The sequence below is a fragment of the Pongo abelii genome, chromosome 2 (genome assembly GCF_028885655.2).
Source record: "Pongo abelii isolate AG06213 chromosome 2, NHGRI_mPonAbe1-v2.0_pri, whole genome shotgun sequence".
Classification (NCBI taxonomy): domain Eukaryota; kingdom Metazoa; phylum Chordata; class Mammalia; order Primates; family Hominidae; genus Pongo; species Pongo abelii.
Genome location: NC_085928.1, coordinates 127,147,264 through 127,164,022, shown reverse-complemented (window position 1 = coordinate 127,164,022; position 16,759 = coordinate 127,147,264). Strand labels below are relative to the sequence as shown.

General features: G+C 42.1%; 1 non-coding gene across 1 annotated transcript; it reads left to right on the top strand.

Moving 5' to 3' along the window:
- Positions 1-6,197: 6,197 nt before the first annotated feature.
- Positions 6,198-6,361, top strand: LOC112132953 (U1 spliceosomal RNA). The gene has a single exon (XR_002914651.2). It is a non-coding gene; the product is annotated as a U1 spliceosomal RNA (small nuclear RNA).
- Positions 6,362-16,759: the final 10,398 nt, after the last annotated feature.

The following is a 16,759-nucleotide window of genomic DNA, read 5'->3' as shown; positions in this document are numbered from 1 at the left end:
GTTCAGGAATCATATAGTCCAAATGAATGAATGGAAGAAACCACCTCTGTGGGCTTTCATACACAGGACTTTTCCAGGAGCATTGAGTGCCTGGTTAAGCTGCTGTCAGCTTTCAGTTTTGCCCTTGTACCTAGTCCACACTCAAATGCTTAATCTCAGAATGGTTTCCTCTTGTTTCTCAGCACCCATCTGGGCACTCTCCCCTGGCCACAACTTGGTTTGTTCTCAGGGGATGGAAACTGACTATATCATAACAAGTAAAATATATTTAGGACAGTCAGTGTAGCAGAGGCCACAGTGACAGGTCCTTGCTCATATCCCTCAGGTCTTCCCTGCAAGCTTCCAGCTGTCAGTACATGCCTCTCAGCCCTCAGGCCATTTCCCCAAGCCCAAGGAGCCTGCTCTACCTGTGCACAAAACATCCCTGAAGGTTAGAATTACTATGCCCTGGAGGAGCCATTACCAATGACCAATAAGTGTTGGTGATTGATACCCCAGTTTCCTAGTCCTTGAGCCAAGGTAATTCTAAAGTGTGTGTTTTATTTCACAGTGGGGCTAAGCTTCTAACGTACCTTTGAGTGGCTGCATTTTCTATCCCTGTGTCGTACACCCTGCCATACCACTGTTTCCTGCAACTTTCAAATAAACCACTAGTCCTCGAATCTTTGTCTCAGGGTCAGCTTCTGGAGGAACTCAAAGTGTGATGGCCAGTACGCAAACAAAATATTCTCATAATGGATTCCAAAGCCAGATATACATAAATTTTGAATTTCCCAGGGGACAATTAAAAGTCAGCAATTCATAGATAAGCCAAGACTCAAAGTTGCTAAACCTAAATTCCTTTACTCACAGCATCAATATTCATCATACTGCCTCTTCATGCTCTGAAAGTGTTCTTCTGACTCAATGACCTCTGCTGGTAAATCGTTTAACAGAATGCATTCCCAATCATTTTAATGTGCTTTGAAGGTTACAGCCCGAGCCTCCGAACATGATTCACAGGTGTTTTCTATGACCTGAATTCTGATGTATCAAGTGACCTTGGCCATTTTAATGCCTGTTTTCAACTACAATGCACTGTGTTGTGAAACGATTTTTTATGACAAATAATTTTATATTTTAGTGTTATTTAATTATTTTTCAATTTCTTCTATATTTTCCCTTTTCATCAAATACTGATTTATGCTTTTTTTCTCTTTCCTTTTTACTGGAATTTCTCCCTCTGTTTATTTCAATCCTGTTATTATTCTTTTTGTAACAAAATAATACAGTCCATCTAATATGCATACAGTGTATGTTATGTCCCTACCAGATCCCTTTTGGATCAAGGAACTCACTCCTCCAGCTGCTGGATATTGCCTGCTGATGGCTCACAACTCAGTTTCTCTCAAAGAATTGCCCTGGGCTGAAAGAAGTTATCTAGCCCAAAGTTATACTCCTCGGCCGGGCGCGATGGCTCACGCCTGTAATCCCAGCACTTTGGGAGGCCGAGGCGGGTGGATCAACCGAGGTCAGGAGTTCGAGCCCAGCCTGGACAACATGGTGAAACCTTGTCTCTGCTAAAAATACAAAAATTAGCTGGTTGTGGTGGCATACGCCTGTAATCCCAGCTACTCGGGAGGCTGAGGCAGGAGAATCACTTGAACCCAGGAGGTGGAGGTTGCAGTGAGCCAAAATCGTGCCTTTGCACTCCAGCCTGGCGACAAAAGCAAGACTCCATCTTAAAAAAAAAAAAAGTTACACTCCTCCCTGGGGACAGCCAGCATCCAAAATGGCCCAGACACTTTGCTTCCATTTGGAACAACTTTGAAGGACTACCACAGCTTCAAAGCTCTCTGTAGGACCAGCAGAGGCCTCTTTTGCAATTGCATAGGAGTTCAACTTCTGCTTTTACCTAGTTCTGTTTTTTTATTCTACACAAGTGCTGATCCTGAAAGCGCACCGCAGTTAACCTTCTGCGCAAAAATCTCAGACTCTCAGACTCTGTTTCCCAGGAAGGTCCCAGGAACTTCCAAATTAAATTAGAAAATTATGAGGGGATCAGGTGCAGTGGCTTACACCTGTAATCCCAGCACTTTGAGAGACTGAGGCAGGAGAATCACTTCAGCCCAGGAGTTCAAGACCAACCTGGGCAACATAGTAAGGCCCTGCCTTTATTTATTTATTTATTTATTTATTTATTTATTTATTTATTTATTATTTTCAGATAGAGTCTTACTCTGTCACCCAGGCTGGAGTGCCATGGTGCAATCTCGGCTCTCTGCAAGCTCTGCCTCCTGGGTTCAAGTGATTCTCCTGCCTCAGCCTACTGAGTAGCTGGGATTACAGGTGCCCGCCACCATGCCTGGCTAATTTTTGTATTTTTAGCAGAGACAGAGTTTCACCATGTTGGCCAGGCTGGTCTCAAACTCCTGACCTCAGGTGATCCGCCAGCCTTGGCCTCCCAAAGTTCTGGATTACAGGCATGAACCACCATGCCTAGCCTGTGGCCCTGTCTTTAATAAAACAACAACTTGGTGGACTGTCCTGGAGTAAAAAAATAAATACAACAACACCAACAACAACTAAAGGAAATCAAGAGGGATAAAAATGTCCTCATTTTAATCTATTATTTTTTGTGCACTCTGCCTAGTATATATAAGTTGGTATCACAAAAACTTAGAAAGTACAAATACAGGCCAGGCAAGGTGGCTGACACCTGTAATCCCAGCACTTTGGGAGGCTGAGGCAGGCAGATCACCTGAGGTCCTGAGTTCAAGACCAGCCTGACCAATATAGTGAAACCCCATCTCTACTAAAAATACAAAAATTAGCCGGGCGTGGTGGCAGGCGCCTGTAATCCCAGCTTCTTGGGAGGCTGAGGCAGGAGAATCACTTGAACCTAGGAGGTGGAGGTTGCAGTGAGCTGAGATTGTACCATTGCACTCTAGCCTGGCCAGAAAGAGTGAAACTCTGTCTCAGAAAAAAAAAAAAAGAAAGAAAGAAACAAAAGAAGGTAAAAGAGTTATATTTCTAAGGTGTATTTACCATGCCCTCTGTGAAGGCACATCTGTTGGCACTGCTTCCTTTAATTCCAATACTTCAATTACTAGCCATTCCAATCAGTTAGTAGTTAGGGTGCTATGGCCTGAATGTTTATGCACTCCTCTCCCAAATTTTTTTTTTTTTTGAGATGGAGTCTTACACTGTCACCCAGGCTGGAGTGCAGTGGTGTGATCTTAGCTCACTGCAACCTTCACCTCCCAGGTTCAAGCCATTCTTCTGCCTCAGCCTCCCTAGTAGCTGGAGTTATAGGCGCCTGCCACCATGCCCGGCTAATTTTTGTATTTTCAGTAGAGATAGGGTTTTACCATGTTGCCCAGGCTGGTCTCAAACTCTTGACCTCAGATGATCCACCCACCTCAGCCTCCCAAAGTGCTGGGATTACAGGTGTGAGCCACCGTGACCAGCTTCTCTCCCAATTAATATGTTGAAACCCTGACCCCCAAGATGATGATAATAGGATATGAGGACTTTGAGAGGTGATCAGGTCATGAAGTGCCCTCATGGATGGGATCCTTATAAAAGAGGCTGGAGAAAGCTCCCTTGCCCCTTGCACCATGTGAACTTACAGTGAAATAACCAAATTCTATGAGCCAGAAAGCAGGCTGTCACCAGACACTGAATTTGCCAGCATCTTCATCTTGGACTCCCAACCTCCAGAAATATGAAAAATAAATTTTTGTTGTTTATAAACCACCCAGTCTATGGTAATTTGTTATAGCAATCCTAATGCACTGCGACATAGGCTCATACTAACAGCTGTAATAAATAGACCTCAAAATATATAGTACTAAAACATAGTAACCGTTTATTTCTTGCTCACCTAAGAGGTTGTTGTTGCTGAGGGGTGGTGGACCCTCTCTGTATCAGGGCCCCTTATGTTATGTTAAATTTATTATGTAGCTCTCCTTTCCTCAAATCCTCACTGTCATCAGCATCTAGCCAGTAAAGGGGGAAATAGAGCAGAGAAGAGACTTACGTATTTCTTAAAATAATGTCATAGATCATTATTTTGTTCCATAGATCAGAATTTGTTCCATAGATCAGAATTCAGTTGTGTGGCCACAACTAACTATAAGGCAAGTTTAGAAAAATAGTCTAGTTGTGTGCTCAGCAAAAAGTGGAAACTCATTTTTGCTGCACAGTTGACAGACCCAGACACAGAGTCTTTGTGCAGCATAAGAAAGACAAACAAATACCAAGCTCTTCAAACCATACTAGATGGATCTTAAAGGTGCCAGTCAGCTGACTGCTAGGGTCAGTCAGTAGCAGAAATGCTTTGGATGAGAATCCACCTTCTTTAGCTGTCCTGAGAGTGCTTAAAACTTAGTATCTAAAAATAATTCTAACATTCAATAATAGTTGTACCAATATACCAAAGTAGGCACCATAGTAAAGCACTTTGTCTGCTTCAAGACAGGATAGATGGCCTCTTAGGAACGGACTGAGTCGGCCTTTTCTCCCCCTTCCCCCTTCTAATGAATCAGCCACATTGTTTGAGAAGGCTTCTGAGACCATTATCTGGGTGTCTCATTGCTCTGACACTACCACTTTGGGTGTTAGAATTTCAATCATGAAGACCAATGAGACTTAACCAGTTCATTTTCTTAACATTTTGTCAACAAATGAAATATGCTTTTCTTATAAAATGACTGTTAAGAAAAAAGTTATTTCTCTTGACCTATTCACACAAGTAAACAGTAAATCTTTCAGCATTCAAGCCAGAGATCAGAATTTTATTTGAAGAAGATGACAACTTTGTGGTTAATGGTATTCTTTTTGTACTTACTCGCTCTTCCAGATCAACGACAGAGAATAATTGGCCATTCTGTAGATGGCTTCATGAGAGAAGAACTTACAACCCATGTTGGGTTTTTTTTTTTTTTTTTTTTTAGTTCGAAAAGGATGTTCCTGGGGGAAAATATAATCATGTTTACATTTCAGATGAAACTGTCTGTGTTGGAGGTTTTCAATTTGTAGCCTAAATGGTTGACTCAGACATGTCTACACATAGAACAACCAAATAATAATTAAGAGCTATCAGTGAACACCACCACACTAGATATTATCAGTGTTTACCCGTAGTGTCTGCTCATATTTACAAATCACTTTATAATGTTCATGAAAGTATTTTTCCTCAATTATTTATTTCTAACTAGTCATATAGCATGGGTGGATAATCTTTCTTTTTTAAAAATTGCTGATTACATTCCCTAAAGCAAAACCAACTATGTAATTAATTTAGAGTTGTTTTTCCTTAAAGAAACATTAAACATCAAAATCTTGTCCTTTTCCACCTAAGCAAACAAAAAAGTACATAATTCTTACAAAAATGCTTTAAAATACCATTTATTTCCATTTTGTGGCGAGTTAGGAGAGAGGGGAGCAAATAGGAAGGGAGAAGGAAGAAGCAGGAGGCAGGGGTGGAAAGTAGAGACCTGGATAAAGGGATGAGAAGACATAAAAAGGAAAAGGAAAACATAAGTGATCAAGGAATGAGTTGAGAGGGGAAACAAAGCAGGGGAGAGAATGAGAAAGAAAATGAAGAGGCTGGGCGCAGTGGCTCACACCTGTAAATCCCAGCACTTTGGGAGGCCGAGGTGGGCGGATCACCTGAGGTCAGGAGTTTGAGACCAGCCTGGCAAACATGATGAAACCCTGTTTCTACTAAAAACACAAAAATTAGCCGGGCATGGTGGTGCACAGCTATAATCCCAGCTACTCAGTAGGCTGAGGCAGGAGAATCACTTGAACCCAGGAGGTGGAGGTTGCAGTGAGCCAAGATCGCACCACTGCTCTCCAGCCTGGGCAACAAGGGTGAAACTCCATCTCAAAAAAAAAAAAAAAAAAAAGAGTGGGGGACATTTGGATAAAGTGAAGAGCAGAACCTACCTATTAGGGAGGGGAAGTGGATTGGGTTTCCTACCCTGTCTGTAGACTCCATGAAGAGCCATGTCTCTCCAGCCAGAAAGATTTTCTTGCTTAAGTAACTCCTTACAACCTACTTCTTTATAAATTTTGTAGATTCTTTCTTAAAAATTGAAATATAATTTACACACCATAGAATTCATCCTTTTAAAATATATAGCTCAGGATTTGTGGTAAGTTCACAAGGTTATGCAATCTCCACCACTAATTAATTCAAGAATATTTTCATACTTACCTGGGAGGTAAAATACCATCATCACAAAGGTGGTTTTCCCAGGGTGAGGCTTATCCATTGCACTCTGGATGTGCTGATCCCTGCAATTTCCCCAAATGTGGAGAACTCAACTGCATAATCTTTGGCAGTGGGAAACTGTGTTCACACTCTCTTCTGTAACAAAAACAACGAAAAAAAGAAAATATATATATATATATTTATCACCCCTAGGAAATCATGTGTTTTACCACATTAGCAGTAACTCTCCATCTTTTCCTCCCTCTAGCTCCTGGAAACCAATAATCTCTTTTCTGTCTCTATAGATTTGCATATTCTGGAAATTTCTTTTCTTTTCTTTTCTTTTTTTTTTTTTTTAAACAATGTTTTGCTCTTGTTGCCCAGGCTGAAGTGCAATAGCGTGATCTCGGCTCACTGCAAACTCCGCTTCCCAGGTTCAAGCGATTCTTCTGCCTAAGCCTCCTGAGTAGCTGGGATTATAGGCGCCTGCCATCACATCTGGTTAATTTTTGTATTTTTAGTAGGGACAGGGTTTCACCGTGTTGCCCAGGCAGGTCTCGAACTCCCGACCTCAGGTGATCCACCTGCCTTGGCCTCCCAAAGTGCTGGGATTGCAGGCGTGAGCCACCGTGCCCGGCCTGGAAATTTCATATAAACAAAATCATCAAATATGTGGCATTTGGTGCGTGCCTTCTTTCACTTACCATAATGTTTTTAATATTTATCCATGTTATAGCATGTATTACTATTTCATCCTTTTTTTTTTTTTTTTTGAGACGGAGTCTCACTCTGTCACCCAGGCTGGAGTGCAGTGGTGTGATCTTGGCTCATTGCAACTTCTGCCTCCTGGGTTCAAGCAGTTCTCCTGCCTCAGCCTCCTGAGTAGCTGGAATTACAGGTGCCCATCACCATGCTTCGCTAATTTTTGTATTCTTAGTAGAGGCAGAGTTTCACCATGTTGGCCAGGCTGGTCTCGAACTCTTGACCTCATGATCCACCTGCCTCGGCCTTCCAAAGTGCTGGGATTACAGGCATGAGCCACTGCACCTTGTCTGTAGTGACTTTTAAAATCAAAACATATGAGTCCTCTAAGTTTGTTCCCTTTCAAGATTGTTTTCACTATTTTGGTTTCATTTTGGATTTCCATATGAATTTCAGCATCACTTTGTCAATATCTGCAAAGAAGCTAGCCGGGAATTTGATAGGGATCAAATTAAATCTTTAGATCAATTTAGGAAATACTGCCTTTTTAACAATATTTTACAATATTTAACAAAATTAAGTCTTCTGATCCATGAACATGAGATGTTTTTCCATTCATTTAAGTCTTCTTTAGTCTATTTCAACATGTGTTTGCTTTTTTCATTTGTTTGTTTGTTTTCAGACAGGATGTACCTCTGTCACCCAGGCTGGCATGCAGTGGCACAATTACAGCTCACTACAGACTTGATCACCCAGGCTCAAGTGATCCTCCCACCTCAGCCTCCTGAGTAGCTGGGACCACAGGCATACACCATCATGCCTCGCTAATTTTTCACTATTTATTTATTGAGACAGAGTCTCACTTTGTTGCCCAGGTTGGAGTGCAGTGGTGCAATCTCAGCTCACCGCAACCTCTGCTTCCCAAGTTCAAGCGATTCTCCTGCCTCAGCCTCCCGAGTAGCTGGGATTACAGGCGTGTGCCACCATGCCCAGATAATTTTTATATTTTAAGTAGAGACAGAGTTTCACCATGTTGGCCAGGCTGGTCTTGAACTTCTGACCTCAGGTGATCCGCCCGCCTTGGCCTACCGAAGTGCTGGGATTATAAGCATGAGCTACCTCACCTGGCCATATTTTTCACTTTTTTTAGAGATGAAGTCTCACTATGTTTCTCAGGCTGGTCTCAAACTCCTGAACTCAAGTGATCCTCCTGCCTTGGCCTTTCAAAGTACTAGTACTATTTCAATATGCTTTGTAATTTTTTTTAGCAACAGTCTCACTCTGTCACCCAGGCTAGAGTGCAGTGGCACAATCATAGCTCACTGCAGCTTTGAACTCCTGGGCTCAAGCAATCCTCCTGCCTCAGCCTCTCAAGTAGCTGGGACTAGAGGAGTGTGCCATCATGCCCAGCTAAATTTTTAATTTTTTGTAGTGATGAGGTTCTCACTGTGTTGCCCAGGCTGGTCTTAAACTCCTGGCCTCAAATGATTCTCCTACCATGCTCTCCCAAAGTACTGGGATTACAGGTGTGAGCCACTGTACCTGGTAAGAGTATATGTTTTGCACTTCTTTTGTTTAGTTTATTCCTAAACATTTTATTCTTTTTATGCTGAATGAAATTATTTTCTAAGTTTCATTTTCAGATTGCTAGTGTATAGAAAAACAATTGATTTTTATATATTGATCTTGTATCCTACAAACTTGCTAAACTCATTTATTAGCCCTAACAGTTTTTTGTGGATTCTCTAGAATTCTCTGTATTTCATATAAGTATGTATGCAAATATAAATAACTTTAGCCCTTCCTTAATAATCTGGCAATCTAGGTGCCTGGGACTACAGGCACGCACCACCACGACTGGCTAATTTTTGTATTTTTTGAAGAGATGGGGTTTTTGCTATGTTGTCCAGGCTGTTCTCCCACTCCTGAGCTCAAGTGATCTACCTGCCTTAGCCTCCCAAAGTACTGAGATTACGGGTGCCAGCCACTGGACCCGGCTGCCCTTTTAGTTATTTTTCCTGCCTAATCACCCTGGTTAGAATATCTAGGACAACGGTACATAGAAATGGTAAGAATGAGCTGGGCATGGTGGCTCACGCCTGTAATCCCAGCACTTTGGGAGGCTGAGGTGGGAGGATCACTTGAGTCTGGGAAGTTGAGGCTGCAGTAAGCCATGATTGTGCCACTGTACTCTAGCCTGGGTGACAAAGCAAGACCCTGTCTCCAAAAAAATTTTTTTAAAAAAGAGCTAAAAAGCACCGAGATTGCCAGATTGTAAAGGAAGGGCTAAAACTATTCCTATTTATATACATACATACATGAAATATAGAGAATTCTAGAGAATCCACAAAAAACTGTTAGGGCTAATAAATGAGTTCAGCAAGTTTGTAGGATACAAGATCAATATATAAAAATCAATTGTTTTTCTATACACTAGCAATCTGAAAATGAAACTTAGAAAATAATTTCATTCAGCATAAAAAGAATAAAATGTTTAGGAATAAACTAAACAAAAGAAGTGCAAAACATATACTCTTACCAGGTACAGTGGCTCACACCTGTAATCCCAGTACTTTGGGAGAGCATGGTAGGAGAATCATTTGAGGCCAGGAGTTTAAGACCAGCCTGGGCAACACAGTGAGAACCTCATCACTACAAAAAATTAAAAATTTAGCTGGGCCTGATGGCACACTCCTCTTTGGGAGGCTGAGGCAGGAGGATCGCTTAAGCCCAGGAGTTCAAAGCTGCAGTGAGCTATGATTGCGCCACTACACTGTAGCCTGGATGACAGAGTGAGACTCTGTTGCTAAAAAAATTACAAAACATGTTGAAATAGTACTAGTACTTTGAAAGGCCAAGGCAGGAGGATCACTTGAGTTCAGGAGTTTGAGACCAGCCTGAGAAACATAGTGAGACTTCATCTCTACAAAAAGTGAAAAATTTGGCCGGGTGAGGTGGCTCATGCCTATAATCTCAGCACTTTGGTAGGCCAAGGTGGGCAGATCACCTGAGGTCAGGAGTTCGAGACCAGCCTGGCCAACATGGTGAAATTCCGTCTCTACTAAAAATGTAAAAATTATCTGGGCATAGTGGTGGGAGCTTGTAATCTCAGCTACCCGGGAGGCTGAGGCAGGAGAATTGCTTTAACCTGGGAGGCAGAGGTTGCAGTGAGCTGAGTTCGTGCCGTTGCACTCCAGCCTGGGCAACAAGAGTGAAACTCCGTCTCAAAAATAAAAAAGGAAGAAAGAAAGAAATGGCAGGAATGGACATCCTTTTCTTGTTCCTGATCTTCAGGGTAAAGCATTTATTCCTCCACCATTAGGTATGGTGGTAGCCGTGTGATTTTTGTTGATGAGCTTTATCAGATTGAGGAAGTTATTTTTCTTTTCTTTTCTTTTTTTTAAATTATACTTTAAGTTTTAGGGTACATGTGCGCAACGTGCAGGTTAGTTACATATGTATACATGTGCCATGTTGGTGTGCTGAACCCAGTAACTCGTCATTTAACATTAGGTATATCTCCAAACGCTATCCCTCCCCCCTCCCCCAACCCCACGACAGGCCCCGGTGTGTGATGTTCCCCGAGGAAGTTATTTTTCTATTTGTGTTGAGTGTTTTTATTCAGAAAGAGTGTTGGATTTTGTCAAATGCTTTTCTGCATCTACTGAGACGATCATATGATTTTGGTTTTTATTCTATTAATATGGTACATTATATTCATTTATTTTGTACATCAAACCAATCTTACATTCCTGGGATAAACGTCACTTAGTTATGATGCATAATCCTCTTTTTTTTTTTTTTTGAGATGGAGTCTCGCTTTGTGGCCCAGGCTGGAGTGCAGTGGTGTGGTCTTGGCTCACTGCAAGCTGCGCCTCCCAAGTTCACGCCATTCTCCTTCCTCTGCATCCCGAGTAGCTGGGACTACAGGCGCCCGCCACCATGCCGGGCTAATTTTTTTGTATTTTTAGTAGAGACTGGGTTTCACCGTGTTAGCCAGGATGGTCTCAATCTCCTGACCTTGTGATCTGCCTGCCTCGGACTCCCAAAGTGCTGGGATTACAGGCGTGAGCCACCGCTCCCAGCCAGCATAATCCTTTTTATATGCAGTTTGCTAGTATGCTAGTATTTGGTATCAGGCTAATATTGGTCTCACAAATTAGTAGAAAAGCGTTCCCTTCTCATATTTTCAGAAGGTTTCGTGAAGGATTGGTGTTCATTCCTCTTTAATACCTGGTAGAATTCTCTAGTGAAGTCATCTGGTTCTGGGCTTTTATTTATAGAAAAGTTTTGGCCGGGTGCAGTGGCTCACGCCTGTAATCCCAGCACTTTGGGAGGCCAAGGCGGGTGGATCACCTGAGGTCAGGAGCTGGAAACCACCCTGGCCAACATGGCAAAACCTTGTCTCTACTAAAAATACAAAAATTAGCCGGGCGTGGTGGCGGGTGCCTGTAGTCCCAGCTACTCAGGAGGCGGAGACAGGAGAATAGCTTGAACGCGGGAGGCGGAGGTTGCAGTGAGCCGAGATTGCACCACTGCACTCCAGCCTGGGCAACAGAGCGAGATTCCATCTCAAAAATTAAAAAAAAAAAAGAAAGGTTTTTAATGATTCATCAACCTTTCTACTTGCTATAGTTCTATTCGGGTTGTCTATTTTTTAAGCAGTTTGATAGTTCGGATCTTTTTAGGAATGTGCCCCTTTCATGTAGGTTATCTCATTTGTCGGCATATAATTGTTCATCATATACTGTCATCTCTTTCATTCCTGGTTTTAGTACTTTGAGTCTTCTTTCTTTTCTTTTTTTTTGTCAGCCTAGCTAACTGTTGTCAATTTTGATTATCTTTTCAAACATCCAACTTTTAGTTTTGCTGATTTTCTTCATTTTTATTCTATTTCCTATTTCCTATTTTGTTTCTATGGGCATACCACCCTGAATGCACTTAATCTTGTCTATTTTCTATTTTGTTTATTTCTGCTATAATAGTTATCATTTCCTTCCTTGTGTTTGCTTGATTTGGGTTTAGTTTGCTCTTCTTTTTCTATTTCCTTAGGGAGAAAAGTTAGGTTATTGATTTTTGGCCTTTACTCTTTTTAAAATATAGGCATTTAGAGCAATAAATCTCCCTGTAAGCACCAATTTAACTGCATTGAATTTAAGGTAGGTTGTGGTTTTTTTATTTTCATTCATCTCAAAGTATTTCTAATTTTCTATATGATTTCTTCTTTGACCCGTTAGTTATCGAGAAATGTGTTGTTCAGGCCAAACGCAGTGGCTCATGCCTGTAATCCCAGCACTTTGGGAGGCCAAGGTGGGTGAATCACCTGAGGTCAGGAGTTCACGACCAGTCTGGCCAACATGGTGAAACCCTGTCTGTACTAAAAGTACAAAAATTAGCCAGGCATTGTGGCTTGCACACTGTAGTCCCAGCTACTTGGTAGGCTGAGGCAGGAGAATCGCTTGAACTTGGGAGGTGAAAGTTGCAGTGAGCTGAGATCACGCCATTGCACTCCAGGCTGGGCAACAAGAGAAAACTGTCTCAACACCAAAAAAAAAAAGAATTGTGTTGTTCAATTTCCAATATGTGTGAATTTCCTGAAATTTCTTTTACTAGTATTTCTAATTTTATTTTACTGTGGTCAGAGAACATACTTTGTATTATTACAGTCTTTTAAAGTTTTCTGAGCTTTTTTTATGGCCTAACATATGGATTGTCCTGGAGAATATTCCATGTTCGCTTGAGAAGAATGTGTATTTTTTTAAATTAATTTTAATTTTATTTTATTACTTTTTTTTTTTAGACAAGGTCTCACTCTGTCACCCAGGCTGGAGTGCAGTGACACAATCTTGGTTCACTGCAACCTCTGCCTCCCAGGCTCAAGGAATCTTCCCACCTTAGCCTCCCGAGTAGCTGGGACTACAGGCACTCACCGCGACGCCTGGTTAATTATTGTATTTATAATAGTCCAGGCTAATCTCAAACTTCTGGACTCAAGCGATCTGTCCGCCTTGGCCTCCCGAAGTGCTGGGATTACAAGCATGAGCTACCATGCCTGGCCGAATGTGTATTTTATAGACACCTTTGAATATCTTAGAATGTTGGGTGTTATTATTACTATTATTATTTTTGTAGAGATAGGTTCTTAGTATGTTGCCCAGGCTGTCTCAAACTCCTGGCTTCAAGCAATCGTCCAACATCGGCCTCCCAAAGTGTTGGTACTATAGGTGTGAACCCCCATGCCTGGCTGAATGAATGTTGGATATTCTATAGATGTCTTTCATGTCAAGTTGATTTATAGTGTTGTTAATATCTTCTATTTCCTTGGCCATCTTTTATCCAGTTGTTCTACCCATTATGGAAAGTGGGGGCTAGGCACAGTGGCTCACAACTATGATCCTAGCACTTGGAGGCCAAGGCTGGAGAATTGCTTGAGGCTAGGAGTTTGAGACCAGCCTGGGCAATATAGCAAGACTCCATCTTAAAAAAAAAAAAATAGAGGCCGGCATGGTGGCTCACGCCTGTAATCCCTGCACTTTGGGAGGCTGAGGTGGGTGGATCACCTGAGGTCAGGAGTTCAAGACCAGCCTGGCCAACATGATAAAACCCCATCACTACTAAAAACACAAAAAATTAGCTGGGCATGATGGCGTGCACCTGTAATCCCAGCCACTCAGGAGGCTGAGGCAGGAGAATCACTTGAACCTGGGAGGCGGAGGTTGCAGTGAGCTGAGATTGTGCTACTGCACTCTAGCCTAGGCAACAAGAGCAAAACTCTGTCTCAATAAATAAATAAATAAATAAATAAATAAAAGTAGGGGCTAGGCCTGGTGGCTCATGCCTGTAACCTCGGTGCTTTGGGAGGCTGAGGTGGGCGGATCATTTGAGGTCAGGAGTTTGAGACCAGCCTGGCCAACATGGTGAAACCCCATCTCTACTAAAAATACAAAAATTAGCCGGGGTGGTGACAGGGCGAGACTCCGTCTAAAAAAAAAAAAAAAAATCCGTTCTACCAATCTCTACCTATTACGTGAAGTGTTCAGTAATACACATTTAATGTAATTGCTGATAAAGAAGGATTTACAACTGCCAGTTTGCTGTTTGTTTTCTATATGTATTGTATCTTTTGTTTCTCTTCCTCCATAACTGCCTTCTTTTGTGTTAATGTCAGGCTTTCCCACAATGCTAATTTTGATCATTTGATGACCAAGAAATATTAACTATTCTGAGATTGTACATATGACTTTAAATCTCATTCGAGATATTGATTGTTCTTCACTCTTCTAAAAAAAAAAAATCATGAGTAAGATTTCAGAAGGATACGGTTTAGGATTTATTCACTGCTTACTCGAAAAATTTGCCAGGTGTGGTGGCTCATGCCTATAATCCTAGCAGTTTGGGAGGCCAAGGTGGGAGGATCACTTGGGCTTAGGAGTTTGAAACCAGCCTGGGCAACATAGTGAGACTTCATCTCTTAAAGAAAAAAAAATAGAAGTCTAGGTGCAGTGGCTCATGCCTGTAATCCTAGCTCTTTGGGAGGCTGAGGCTGGTGGATCACCTGAGATCAGGAGTTCGAGACCAGCCTGACCAATATGGAGAAACCCCATCTCTACTAAAGGTACAAAATTAGCTGGGCATGGTGGCACATGCCTGTAATCCCAGCTACTTGGGAGGCTGAGGCAGGAGAATCGCTTGAACCTGGGAGACGGAGGTTGTGGTGAGCCGAGATTGCACCATTGCATTGCAGCCCAGGCAACAAAAGCGAAACTCCATCTCAAAAAAATAAATAAATAAAATAAAAATAAAAAAAAGAAAAGAAAAATTGAACATATCATCAGTGACAATAAAATATTTTTAAAAGTTTTGTGTCTCAATCTTTTCATTATTTATTATCACAAGAAATTACGTGTCTTCTAGGCCAGGCGTGGTGGCTCACGCCTGTAATTCCAGCACTTTGGGATACCGAGGTGGGTGGATCACTCGAGGTCGGGGATTTGAGACCAGCCTGACCAACATGGTAAATCCCCATCTCTACTAAAAATACAAAAATTAGCTGAGTGTGGTGGTGGTTGCCTGTAATCCCAGCTACTCAGGAGGCTGAGGTGAGAGAGTCGCTTGAACTCAGGAGGTAGAGGTTGCAGTGAGCCAAGATCGTGCCACTGTACTCCAGCCTGAGCAACAAAGTAAGACTCCAGCTCAAAAAAAAAAAAAAAAAAAAAAGGGAAAAGGGCCAGGCCTGGTGGCTCATGCCTGTAATCCCAGCACTTTGGGAGGCCGAGGTGGGCGGATCACTGGAGTGCAGGAGTTCGAGACCAGCCTGACCAACATGGAGAAACCCTGTCTCTACTAAAAATACAAAAAAAAATTAGCCAGGCGTGGTGGTGCATTCCTGTAATCCCAGCAACTTGGGAGGCTAAGGCAGGAGAATCACTTGAACCCGGGAGGTGGGCTTGCGGTGAGCCGAGATTGCGCCATTGCACTCTAGCCTGGGCAACAAGAGCGAAACTCCCTCTCAAAAAAAAATAAGTGTCTTCTATATGCCAGGCAATTTTATAGGCACTGGGAAAATTACAGTGAATAAGACAGACTGGGTCCCTGTCCTCATGGAGCTTGAGTTCCAGTGGGAGAGACAGTTAATAAATAAGTGAATAAGTATATTCTAAAATACACAGAAAGACAAAGGACAGAAAGAAAATGAGGCAAAGGAAAGGTGTGGATCATCCTGGAAGGGCTATCTTAGATTGGAGGGTTAAAAGTAGTAGTTTCTGAGGAAGTGACATTTGAGCAGACACCTAAATGAAGAGAGGGTTCAAGTCTTAAAGATCTACTGGAATAGAGTGTTTGAGGCAGAGAAAATAGTAAATGCAAAGACAGACATGTGCTTGGCCTATTTCCAGAACAGCAAGGATTCCCATGGGACTGGGTAGGAATAAGCAGAGGGACTGCAAGTGAGGTAGCCAGTGATCACACATATATGATTTTATGGGCCTTTTAGATTTTAAGCCATTAGAAAGTTGTGAGCAAAGGAATGGCACTGTTAAGTTTTACATTTTAAAAACATCACTCTGGGTTTTGTATAGAAGATAAACAGTAGGAGAGCATGCGTGGAAGCTGGGAGACCAATTTGGTTGACATAGCCTTAGTTGACCTCCAATGAGTCATGCCTTGTGTAATATTCTCCCTTGAGTGCTGACAGAACCTGTGACTTGCTCCCAATGAACAGAATATGGCAAAGATGATGGATGTCATTCTCATGAATATGTTACATTACATAAGACTTCATCTTAGCTGACCGGAGTGTGAGTGATTCTGCTGAAGAAGCAAACCACCATGGTGTGAATTGCTGTGGAGAGGGCCACTTGTCAGGGAACTATGAGACACCTCTAGGACCTACAGATAGCTCCCAGCCAAGAGCCAGTGAGAAGCTGGGTCTCCAGTTATATAACCACAAAGAATTGACTTTACCAACAATTTGAATGAGCTTGGAGTTAAATTCTTCCCTAGTCAATCCCTCAGATGAGAATATAGCCAGCTTACATCTTGATTACAGATTGTGGAGGCTGTAAGCTGGGTATCTGGTTAAGCCATTTTCAGACTCCTGATCCATGGGAACAGTGAGATAATAAATGTGTGTGGTTTTAAGCTATTAAGTGTGTGGCAATTTGTTACACAGCAACAGAGAACCAACACAACCAATTAGGATGTTTCTGTAGTAGTCAGGTGAGAATTGATGGTGACTTGAACCAGGCTAGTAGCCATTAAGGTGGGGAGAAATGGTTGGATTTGGGACATGTTTTGAACACAGAGTTGATAGATTTGCTAAGAGCTTTTGCCAAAAGCTTGGGTATGTTATACGTG